The sequence below is a fragment of the Arachis hypogaea genome, chromosome 18 (assembly GCF_003086295.3).
Source record: "Arachis hypogaea cultivar Tifrunner chromosome 18, arahy.Tifrunner.gnm2.J5K5, whole genome shotgun sequence".
Lineage (NCBI taxonomy): Eukaryota > Viridiplantae > Streptophyta > Magnoliopsida > Fabales > Fabaceae > Arachis > Arachis hypogaea.
Window position 1 is genome coordinate 100,041,963 of NC_092053.1, and position 12,215 is coordinate 100,054,177.

Genomic DNA, 12,215 nt, shown 5'->3' on the forward strand with positions numbered 1-12,215 from the left:
GAGAATGCTTGGTGACTTTACTGCACCTAATTCCAATTTACATGGAAGAAGCATCTCCATTCCTGCCATTGGAGCAAACAACTTTGAGCTGAAACCTCAATTAGTTTCTCTGATGCAGCAAAACTGCAAGTTTCATGGACTTCCATCTAAAGATCCTTTTCAGTTCTTAACTGAATTCTTGCAGATCTGTGATACTGTTAAGACTAATGGAGTAGATCCTGAAGTCTACAGGCTCATGCTTTTCCCTTTTGCTGTAAGAGACAGAGCTAGAGTGTGGTTGGATTCTCAACCCAAGGATAGCCTGAACTCTTGGGATAAGCTGGTCAAGGCTTTCTTAGCCAAGTTCTTTCCTCCTCAAAAGCTGAGCAAGCTTAGAGTGGATGTTCAAACCTTCAGACAAAAAGAAGGTGAATCCCTCTATGAAGCTTGGGAGAGATACAAAGGACTGACCAAAAAGTGTCCTTCTGACATGCTTTCAGAATGGACCATCCTGGATATATTCTATGATGGTTTATCTGAGTTATCAAAGATGTCATTGGATACTTCTGTAGGTGGATCCATTCACCTAAAGAAAACGCCTGCAGAAGCTCAAGAACTCATTGACATGGTTGCAAATAACCAGTTCATGTACACTTCTGAAAGGAATCCTGTGAATAATGGGACGCCTATGAAGAAGGGAGTTCTTGAGATTGATACTCTGAATGCCATATTGGCTCAGAACAAAATATTGACTCAGCAAGTCAATATGATCTCTTAGAGTCTGCATGGAATGCAAACTGCATCCAACAGTACTCAAGAGGCATCTTCTGAAGAAGAAGCTTATGATCTTGAGAACCTTGCAATAGCAGAGGTGAATTACTTAGGTGAACCTTATGGAAACACCTATAACTCATTATGGAGAAATCATCCAAATTTCTCATGGAAGGATCAAAAGCCTCAACAAGGCTTTAATAATGGTGGAAGAAACAGGTTTAGCAACAGCAAGCCTTTTCCATCATCCACTCAGCAACAGACAGAGAACTCTGAACAAAATACTTCTAATTTGGCAAACTTAGTCTCTAATCTGTCTAAGGCCACTGTGAGCTTCATGAATGAAACAAGGTCTTCCATTAGAAATTTGGAAGCACAAGTGGGCCAGCTGAGTAAAAGGATCACTGAAATCCCTCCCAGTACTCTCCCAAGCAATACAGAAGAGAACCCAAAAGGAGAGTGCAAGGCCATTGACATAAGCACCATGGCCGAACCTACAAGGGGAGTGGAGGACGTGAATCCCAAGGAGGAAGACCTCCTGGGACGTCCAGTGATCAATAAGGAGCTTTCATCTGAGGAACAAAAAGACTCTGAGGCTCATCTAGAGACCATAGAGATTCCATTGAACCTCCTTATGCCCTTCATGAGCTCTGATGAGTATTCCTCTTCTGAAGAGAATGAGGATGTTACTGAAGAGCAAACTGCCAAGTTTCTTGGTACAATCATGAAGCTGAATGCCAAATTATTTGGCATTGATACTTGGGAAGTTGAACCTCCCTTGTTCATCAATGAACTAAGTGATCTGGATCAACTGACATTGCCTCAGAAGAGACAGGATCCTGGAAAGTTCATAATACCCTGCACCATAGGCACCATGATCTTTAAGGCTCTGTGTGACCTTGGTTCAGGAATAAACCTCATGCCCCTCTCTGTAATAGAGAAACTGGGAATCTATGGGGTGCAAGCTACTAAAATCTTATTAGAGATGGCAGACAGTTCAAGAAAACAGGCTTATGGACAAGTAGAGGACGTGTTAGTAAAGGTTGAAGGCCTTTACATCCCTGCTGATTTCATAGTCCTGGATACTGGAAAGGAAGAGGATGAATCCATCATCCTAGGAAGACCTTTCCTGGCCACAGCAAGAGCTGTGATTGATGTTGACAGAGGTGAAATAGTCCTTCAATGGAATGAGGACTCCCTTGTGTTTAAAAATTAAGGATCTCCCTCTGCAACCATGGAGAGGAAGCAGAAAAAGCTTCTCTCAAAGCAGAGTCAACCAGAGCCCCCACAGTCAAACTCTAAGTTTGGTGTTGGGAGGCCACAACCAAACTCTAAGTTTGGTGTTGAACTCCCATATCCAAACTCTAAGTTTGGTGTTGGAGAGTCTCAACAAAGCTCTGCACATCTGTGAGGCTCCATGAGAGCCCACTGTCAAGCTATTGACATTAAAGAAGCGCTTGTTGGGAGGCAACCCAATTTTTATTTATCTAACTATATTTTTCTTAATTATATGTCTTTATAGGTTCATGATCATGTGGAGTCACAAAATAAATATAAAAAATTGAAAACGGAATCAAAAACAGCAGAAGAAAAATCACACCCTGGAGGAGCATCTGTCTGGCGTTCAGCGCCAGAACAGAGCATGGTTCTGGCGCTGAACGCCCAAAATGGGCAGCTTCTGGGCGCCGAACGCCAGAACAGGCATGGTTCTGGCGTTCAACGCCAGAAATGGCACACAAATGGGCGTTGAACGCCCAAAATGGCCACCAACCTGGCGCTGAACGCCCAGAGTTGTGTGCTAAGGCATTTTTACATGCCTAATGGGTGCAGGGATGTAAATCCTTGAACACCTCAGGATCTGTGGACCCCACAGGATCCCCACCTACCTCCACTCACTTCTTCTCACCACTCTCTTTTACACAACCCCATAAACACTCTTCCCCAAAAATCCTTCACCAATCACCTCAAACTCTCTTCCCCATCACCTCTTCACCACTCACATCCATCCACTCTTCCCCATAAACCTACCTCATAAACTCCACCTACCTTCAAAAATTCAAAACCAATTTCCCACCCAAACCCACCCATATGGCCGAAACCTTTCCCCCCCTCCCTTCCCTATATAAAGCCCTCCATTCTTCATCAAATTCACACAACACATCCCTCTACACCCTTCTTGGCCGAAAACACTTCCCACTCTCCCTCTCCTCCATTTCTTCTTCTTCTTCATCTATTCTTTCTTTTATTGCTCGAGGGCGAGCAAAATTCTAAGTTGGTGTGGTAAAAGCATAAGCTTTTTGTTTTTCCATTACCATTGATGGCACCTAAGACCGGAGAATCCTCTAGAAAGGGGAAAGGGAAGACAAGAGCTTTCACATCCGAGTCATGGGAGATGGAAAGGTTCATCTCCAAAGCCCATCAAGACCACTTCTATGATGTTGTGGCCAAGAAGAAGGTGATCCCTGAGGTCCCTTTCAAACTCAAAAGAAATGAGTATCCGGAGATCCGACATGAAATTCAAAGAAGAGGGTGGAAAGTTCTAACAAATCCCATCCAACAAGTCGGCATCCTAATGGTTCAAGAGTTCTATGCCAATGCATGGATCACCAAGAACTATGATCAAAGTAAGAACCCGGATCCAAAGAACTATGTTACAATGGTTCGGGGGAAATACTTAGATTTTAGTCCGGAGAATGTGAGGTTGGCGTTCAACTTGCCAAACATGGAAGAGAACGCACGCCCCTACACAAGGAGAGTCAACTTTGATCAAAGGTTGGACCAAGTCCTTATGGACATATGTGTAGAAGGAGCTCAATGGAAGATTGACTCCAAAGGCAAGCCGGTTCAACTAAGAAGATTGGACCTCAAGCCTATAGCTAGAGGATGGTTGGAGTTTATTCAATGCTCAATCATTCCCACTAGCAACCGGTCTGAAGTTACTATAGACCGGGCCATCATGATCCATAGCATCATGATTGGAGAAGAGGTGGAAGTTCATGAGATTATACCTCAAGAACTCTACAAGGTGGCTGACAAGTCCTCCACCATGGCAAGGTTAGCCTTTCCTCACCTCATTTGCCACCTATGCAATTCGGCTGGGATTGACATAGAGGGAGATATCCTCATTAAAGAGGACAAGCCCATCACTAAGAAAAAGATGGAGCAAGCAAGAGAGCCCAGTCATGGAGCTCAAGAGGCGCAAGAAGCTCATTTACATGAGATCCCGGAGATGCCTCAAATGCACTTTCATCCACAAAATTATTGGGAGCAAATCAACACCTCCCTAGGAGAATTGAGTTCCAATATGGGACAACTAAGGGTGGAACATCAAGAGCACTCCATCATGCTTCATGAAATAAGAGAAGATCAAAAAGCAATGAGGGAGGAGCAACAAAGACAAGGAAGAGACATAGAAGAGCTCAAGGACATCATTGGTTCCTCAAGAAGGAAACGCCACCATCACTAAGGTGGATTCATTCCTTGTTCTTCTTTCTTCTATTTTTCGTTTCTATGTTAGGTGCTTATCTGTGTTTGTGTCTTCATTACATGATCATTAGTAGTTAGTAACTGTGTCTTAAAGTTATAAATGTCCTATGAATCCATCACCTCTCTTAAATGAAAAATGTTTTAATTCAAAAGAACAAGAAGTACATGAGTTTCGAATTTATCCTTGAACTTAGCTTAATTATATTGATGTGGTGACAATGCTTCTTGTTTTCTGAATGTATGCTTGAACAGTGCATATGTCTTTTGAAGTTGTTGTTTAAGAATGTTAAATATGTTGGCTCTTGAAAGAATGATGACTAGGAGACATGTTATTTGATAATCTGAAAAATCATAAAAATGATTCTTGAACCAAGAAAAAGCAGCAAAGAACAAAGCTTGCAGAAAAAAAAAATAGGCGAAAAAAAATAGAAAGAAAAAGAAAAAGCAAGCAGAAAAAGCCAATAACCCTTAAAACCAAAAGGCAAGGGCAAATAAAAAGGATCACAAGGCTTTGAGCATCAGTGGATAGGAGGGCCTAAAGGAATAAAATCCTGGTCTAAGCGGCTAAACTAAGCTGTCCCTAACCATGTGCTTGTGGCGTGTAGGTGTCAAGTGAAAACTTGAGACTGAGCGGTTAAAGTCAAGGTCCAAAGCAAAAAAAGAGTGTGCTTAAGAACCTTGGACACCTCTAATTGGGGACTTTAGCAAAGCTGAGTCACAATCTGAAAAGGTTCACCCAATTATGTGTCTGTGGCATTTATGTATCCGGTGGTAATATTGGAAAACAAAGTGCTTAGGGCCACGGCCAAGACTCATAAAGAAGCTGTGTTCAAGAATCATCATACTGAACTAGGAGAGTCAATAACACTATTCGAAATCTGAAGTTCCTATAGATGCCAATCATTCTAAACTTCAATGGATAAAATGAGATGCCAAAACTATTCAAGAGGCAAAAAGCTATAAGTCCCGCTCATATGATTGAAGCTCTGTTTCATTGATAGTTTGAAACTTATAGTATATTCTCTTCTTTTTATCCTAATTGATTTTTAGTTGCTTGGGGACAAGCAACAATTTAAGTTTGGTGTTGTGATGAGCGGATAATTTATACGCTTTTTGACATTGTTTTTAGTATGTTTTTACTAGGATCTAGTTACTTTTAGGGATGTTTTCATTAGTTTTTATGTTAAATTCACATTTCTGGACTTTACTATGAGTTTGTGTGTTTTTCTGTGATTTCAGGTATTTTCTGGCTGAAATTGAGGGACTTGAGCAGAAATCAGATTCAGAGGTTGAAGAAGGACTGCTGATGCTGTTGGATTCTGACCTCCCTGCACTCAAAGTGGATTTTCTGGAGCTACAGAACTCGAAATGGTGCGCTTCCAATTGCGTTGAAAGGTAGACATCCAGGGCTTTCCAGCAATATATAATAGTACATACTTTGGCCAAGAATAGATGACGTAAACTGGCGTTCAACGCCAGCTCTGTGCCCAAATCTGGCGTCTAGCGCCAGAAAAGGATCCAAAACTAGAGTTGAACGCCAGAAATGGATCAAAACCTGGCGTTCAACTCCACAAATGGCCTCTGCACGTGTAACACTCAAAGCTCAGCCCAAGCACACACCAAGTGGGCCCCGGAAGTGGATTTATGCATCAATTACTTACTCATGTAAACCCTAGTAGCTAGTTTATTATAGATAGGATCTTTTACTATTGTATTAGGAATCTTTGATCAATTGTATGCTATCTTAGATCACGTTTGAGGGCTGGCCATCTCGGCCATGCCTGGACCTTTCACTTATGTAATTTTAACGGTAGAGTTTCTACACTCCATAGATTAAGGTGTGGAGCTCTGCTGTTCCTCAAAGATTAATGCAAAGTACTACTGTTTTCTATTCAATTCATCTTATTTCGCTTCTAAGATATCCATTCGCACCCAAGAACGTGATGAAGGTGATGATTATGTGTGACGCTCATCACCATTCTCCCCTATGAACACGTGCCTGACAAACACTTCCGTTCTACATGAAATAAGCTAGAATGAATATCTCTTAGATCTCCTAACCAGAATCTTCGTGGAGTAAGCTAGAATGATGGCGGCATTCAAGAGAATCCGGAAAGTCTAAACCTTGTCTGTGGTATTCCGAGTAGGATTCAATGATTGAATGACTGTGACGAGCTTCAAACTCGCGAGTGCTGGGCGTTAGTGACAGACGCAAAAGGAGGGTGAATCCTATTCCAGCATGATCGAGAACCGACAGATGATTAGCCGTGCTGTGATAGAGCATGTGAGCATATTTTTCACTGAGAGGAGGGGATGTAGCCACTGACAACGGTGATGCCCTTGCATAAAGCCAGCCATGGAAAGGGGTAAGACTGATTGGATGAAGATAGCAGGAAAGCAGAGGTTCAGAGGAATGAAAGCATCTCCATTCGCTTATCTGAAATTCTCACCAATGAATTACATAAGTATTTCTATCCCTATTCTATTAATTATTATTCGAAAACACCATTATCAACTTATATCTGCCTAACTGAGATTTACAAGGTGACCATAGCTTGCTTCATACCAACAATCTCCGTGGGATTCGACCCTTACTCACGTAAGGTATTACTTGGACGACCCAGTGCACTTGCTGGTTAGTTGTATCGAAGTTGTGAACCATGGTATTGGCACCATGTTCTTGGCGCCATTGCCAGGGAAAGAAAGAGCCATGAATTTTACATAATCAAAGTGTAATCACGATTGCGCGTACCAAGTTGCTCACGTTGCCAGGGATTGTTTGAGCCTGGACATCACAATTTCGTGCACCAGCGCAGGCGCGTGTCTGATGAAGGTGGCGATCGGCGCGGACGCGTGAGGTGCGCTTGCGCGTCAGGTCGCGGGCACGGAGTAGGCATAACTCTCTGGAACATGTACCAGGAGGGCAGGTGGCGCTATCGGCGCGCACGTACAGAGTGCGTGCGTGTGCATTGCGCAATTAGAGTCAACGGCGCGTACGCGCCAGGTGCGCGTACGCGTGGTTGGTTTGTGCCTCAGGCATGGTGCTGGCGCAGTGTAGGCGCAACTCTCGGGTCAATGTATGGAGGGATGAATTTTTGCATCCACATGTACGCGTACATGGCGCGTTCGCGTGGATGGTCGAAAATGCTTGAGGCTTGCGTACGTGCCAGGTGCGCGCACGCGCGGGTTGGTGCTCTATTTTTCAAAATTTTTCCATGTTCTAGCACCAATCCAAGCATTCCAAACCTCCAAACAGCTACCCAAACACCATAAAACCTTATTTAACATATTAGACTACCAAATAGACTCAACAAACTTTTCTAAATATGAATTTAAACTAATTCTACCAATATTTACAAAAGAGAAAATGAAAAGATATTACCATGGTGGGGTGTCTCCCACCTAGCACTTTTGTTTATTGTCCTTAAGTTGGACTTATGGGGAGCTCCTTATCAAGGTGGCTTGTGCTTGTAACCATCTTGGAACATCCACCATTGCTTGAATCTCCAATAAGCTCCATTCTTCAATATTAATATCTTCAAGCTTTGATGGAGTTCTTCACAAACTATGAGCTCCCAAAGTTGATTTTCCTTGTGCGATCCGGGATCCCACACTTTGTTTTGACACCCATCTTCAAAGTGATCATCATGATTCAAATTGGGTGGCAAGGCTTTTGAATTCTCAATTAGACCTCCAAACATTCTCCTAGACCCATGCAATTTGGTTCTACACCAACCATTGCCATTTAACTTCGAGCATACAACCATTATGAACTTAGAGTGATGTTTCCAACCACTACACAATTCTCTCTTACTCTTAACTCCACAAAGAGCTCTAAGTTGACCATCATTTTCAATCAAACCATATTCAAGTGAGAAAGCAAAGCTTAGGGATAAGAATTTTACCCACTTGAATATTGTGTAGGATGGTGACTTAGGAAGTGGTGGTCCCAATGATCTTGTAAGCTCCACTCCCTTGTACTCTTCCTTGACCTCAATTTCAAGCCCAATGGGAGAGGATTCAATTGTACATAAGAATTCCTCAATGATTGAATCAATCTCTTGGTCAACCTCTTCAAAGTCTTCACCCATGATATGTCTTGGAGGTTGTACACCCTCCTCAACATCAATATCAAGCTTCTTGAAAGAGGGCTCTATAATGCTACATTCCCATGGACTTCCAACATCTCCTAGGTTTTCAACCACTTCTTCTGGCTCAATTACCTTAACTTCCTCCCCTTGCGACAATCCTTGTTTCAACTCCTCTTCTTCACCTTGAAGCTCTAAACTCACTCCCTCACTATGCTCCTTGGTTGCTTCTCCACATTCGTCAATGGGAGTTCCTTGATTGCTTAGTCGGGAGGAGGCCATATTGCTAATGGCTTCCACTAGGATAACCATCTTGGCTCCTAGCTCTTTAAACTTCATTTCATCCTCTTCTTGTTGCCTTAAGATATGAGATTCAAGATCTCTCAATTCCAACATGGAGACTTCATCGGAGGGAGGTGGTAGAAGAGAGGGTTCATTGTTTGAGGGGAAGGCATTATAGTTAGAAGGTGGTTCATTTTGGTAAGGGTATGGAGTTGGTGTATATTGAGGTGGTTCTTGAGAGTAATTATGTTAGAATGGTGGTGGTTCCATGTATAGTTCATATGGTTCATAAGGTGATTGGTATGGTGGATAAGAGTTAGGATCATAATAAGGTGTTTGGTGGTAGGGGGCTTGTGAGTAATGTGGTTCAAAGTCATGTTGAGGGGGTGATTCATAGGCATGTGATGGTGGTTGTTGACAGTCATAACAAGGGTCACCACATCCATTAGATTGATATGCATTAGGATTAGAATTATACCCATAAGAATCCGGAGGTTGTTGTTGCCAAGAAGGGTGATCAATCCTTTGAGGCTCCTCCCACCATTGATTGTTCCATCCTTGATGCATATTGTCATTGTAGCTCCCATTTCCTACAACATAATTTGAGCCAAGCTCATAGCCAAAGTGATGAGAATTCATAATAGCAAATAAAAATAAAAGCTACAAAAATAAGCAACAAAGTACTAAAGCTAACAAAAACTAACAAATAAGCAAAAGGCAAACATATTCACAATATTCACAATAGCCAATAATATAACACCATTGCAACTCCTCGGCAATGGCGCCATTTTGATTTAAGAAGATTTTCGTGGTATAGAATTTCCTCAATTGAATGAATTCTCATTGCAAGTATAGTTCTACACCAACAAACAATCCTCCCAATCAAAAATTTGAGTTGCCACAAGTACAAACCCCAAATGAAAATTAATCGAAGTATTTAGACTCCGGGTCGTCTCACAAGGAATTGCAATAAAGTGTATGATTATTGGCTATGAAGATCAAGGGGGGTTTTGGTTCATAAGAGGGGTAATAAAATAAATGACAAGAAAAGTAAATAGAGCAATTAAAGAAAGCAATTAATAAAGAGAGACATTCATGGCAAAGATTGAGATCATAGGCTTTCTATCCTAGTCATACAATGATCAATTCATCTTATTTAGTCAACTCCAACACAAAGGGAGAAAGTCAAACAAGACTAATTAATCATGTCACAAATATAAACAAGAATTTATCTTATTACGTCATCTCCAACATTGGAAGAAGGTATCATATTATCTTCTATGAGAAAAAGTCTAATAAGACTAGCTAATCTCAATCCAAAAGTCCTAATCAACTTACTAATTAAATTAGCAAAAGATTAGCGTCAATAAAAACAATATTAGCTAACAACTCTAGATCACCAACATAAGTTGGGTTTTCATGACTCAAGATTGCCTAATTACTCTTTCCAAGCCAAGAATGCTCAAAATATACTCTAACATCCAACCAAGCATTTTGTCAAACACTTGGAAGGCATACATGGAAAGCATAGTAAAATGTGCAAGAAATATAAATCTACCAACTATCAATTGTAAGAAAAGTAAATCAACAACTCAATTCATCAATAAAAAGAACATCAAACATTAAATTGCATTAAAAGAAAATGGAAATCTAATAAGGGTTCATCATCATAAAAGTAACAAAATAAAAGAAATGACAAGTAAAACTAGAAGAGTAGATTGATGCACGGAAATTTGTCCCTTAACAAATCTCCCTCGGCAAGTATACCGAATTGTCGTCAAGTGATAACTCACAAAAGAGTGACGTCGAATCCCACAGAGATTAACGGATTAAGCAATCAATGGTTCATTGATTATCCTAGTCAGACGAATCATTAAGGAGTGATGAGCAACAGGAAAAGTAAATTGCATGAATATAAAGGAAAAACTATAAAGTGCAGAAAAATAAAATGGCAAGAAAAGTAAACGTAAGAACTAAAAATAAAATGAACATTGGGATCAAGAGATATTGCAATCCTCCGGATCAAGTTCATTCTCATCTCTTCCTCAATCAATGCATTCATTGATCTCCTTGGCAATCTTAAGTGATTGGATCCCAATTCCTTGGCAATCCAATCTCTCTAAGCTTGAACAATTTCCCAATTCCTTGATTTAATTGCTCATGGAAAGAGATGAAGTTTGGTCACTGATTATACCACACACATTCATAGATCAAAGTATTGGTAAGATTAAATGTCACAATATCCATCCAACCCCCAACCTAATCCAATGTGAGAGAGCATTTCTAGCATGATCTCCTCATTCCTCTTCCAAGGTTCAGAGGAAATCCAAGTATGAGCAATTTCTCTTCTGAGACAATTACCCAATTGGATGAAGATCGAAAGCTCTCTAGTAAAATCAAGAGAAAAGAAAGAATAAGAAGAATAAGAACTACAATTGATCCATTGAATCATAATAGAGCTCTCTAACCCAATGCAAAGAGTTAGTTGATCATTGCTCTACCAAAATAGAAAAGAAAGAAAGTGCAGAAAAGTAAAGATGAAGATTAAAACTAAAATTGAAACTTCAAAATTCATAAATGAAAAGTACAAAGAAAAGAAAGAGAAGGAAAAGTGTGTGAGGGGAGGGAGTCCGAAGACCCCTCTTCGATCCCCCAATTCCAGAATGACAGTCCCCCTTGAATGTAAAAACTAAGGCCTTTATATAGGCTCTCCTAAATTACAAAATGAAATTAAAAGTAAATTACAATGAAATGAAAAATTCTATTCTAGATGCTTCTTGTGGCCTTGATTGGTTGACACTTGTGGGCTTGCTTGCTTGAGCTTTGAAGTGGACTTGAGAGAGAGGTGAATCAAATTCAGGTCCAGGATGACTTGGCATTATTGCTGCCGTTAGCCATACTAACGCTACAAGTGTGGCGTTAGTGCTAAAGTTAGTGTGGCTAACGTCACACTTGCTACCCAGTTAGTGTTTTGGGGCTTAAAAGATGCCTCTAGTTGGTGCTCCAATTTCATGCCCACTATAAAATATTATATATCGTTGGAAAGCTCTAAATGTCAGCTTTCTAACGCAACTGGAATCACCTCAATTGGACCTCTGTAACTCAAGTTATGCTCCTTTGAAGTGGACAAGGTCGCTGGCATAGTCGCTAGCGTTACTGGAAAACGTGAGTCACAATAACGTTAGGGATCAGGGGATGAATATTGCCAGGTTCTGAAGTTTAAACTTACTGTCCAACCCATACTATTATATATTTTTGGAAAGCTCTGGATGTCTACTTTCCAACGCCTTTGGAAGCGCATCATTTGGAGCTCTACAGCTTGAGTTACATTTCTTGGAAGGTGAAAAGGTCAGCTGGCCTTACTACAGGTTGATACCTTGTTCATCTTTGCACTTTCGGGGCATATTTTCTCCCTCAAATTTAGTGTCCACCATTTAATGCCATATATGCTTGGAAAGCTCTGGAATCCTACTTTCTAATGCCATTAGAATCATCTCATTTGGAGCGTTGTGGCTCAAGTTATTCTTATTTGAAGAAGCCATGGTCAGGCTGCCAGGTGAGATTTTTGCCTATGTTAATGTTCACGTTAGTGTAACTAATGTGGCCATT

At 40.9% G+C, this 12,215-nt stretch overlaps 1 non-coding gene across 1 annotated transcript; it reads right to left on the minus strand.

Annotated features, from left to right (window-relative positions):
• Positions 1-367: 367 nt before the first annotated feature.
• LOC112774854 (small nucleolar RNA R71) lies at positions 368-475 on the minus strand. The gene has a single exon (XR_003189312.1). It is a non-coding gene; the product is annotated as a small nucleolar RNA R71 (small nucleolar RNA).
• Between the last annotated feature and the right edge of the window lie 11,740 nt (positions 476-12,215).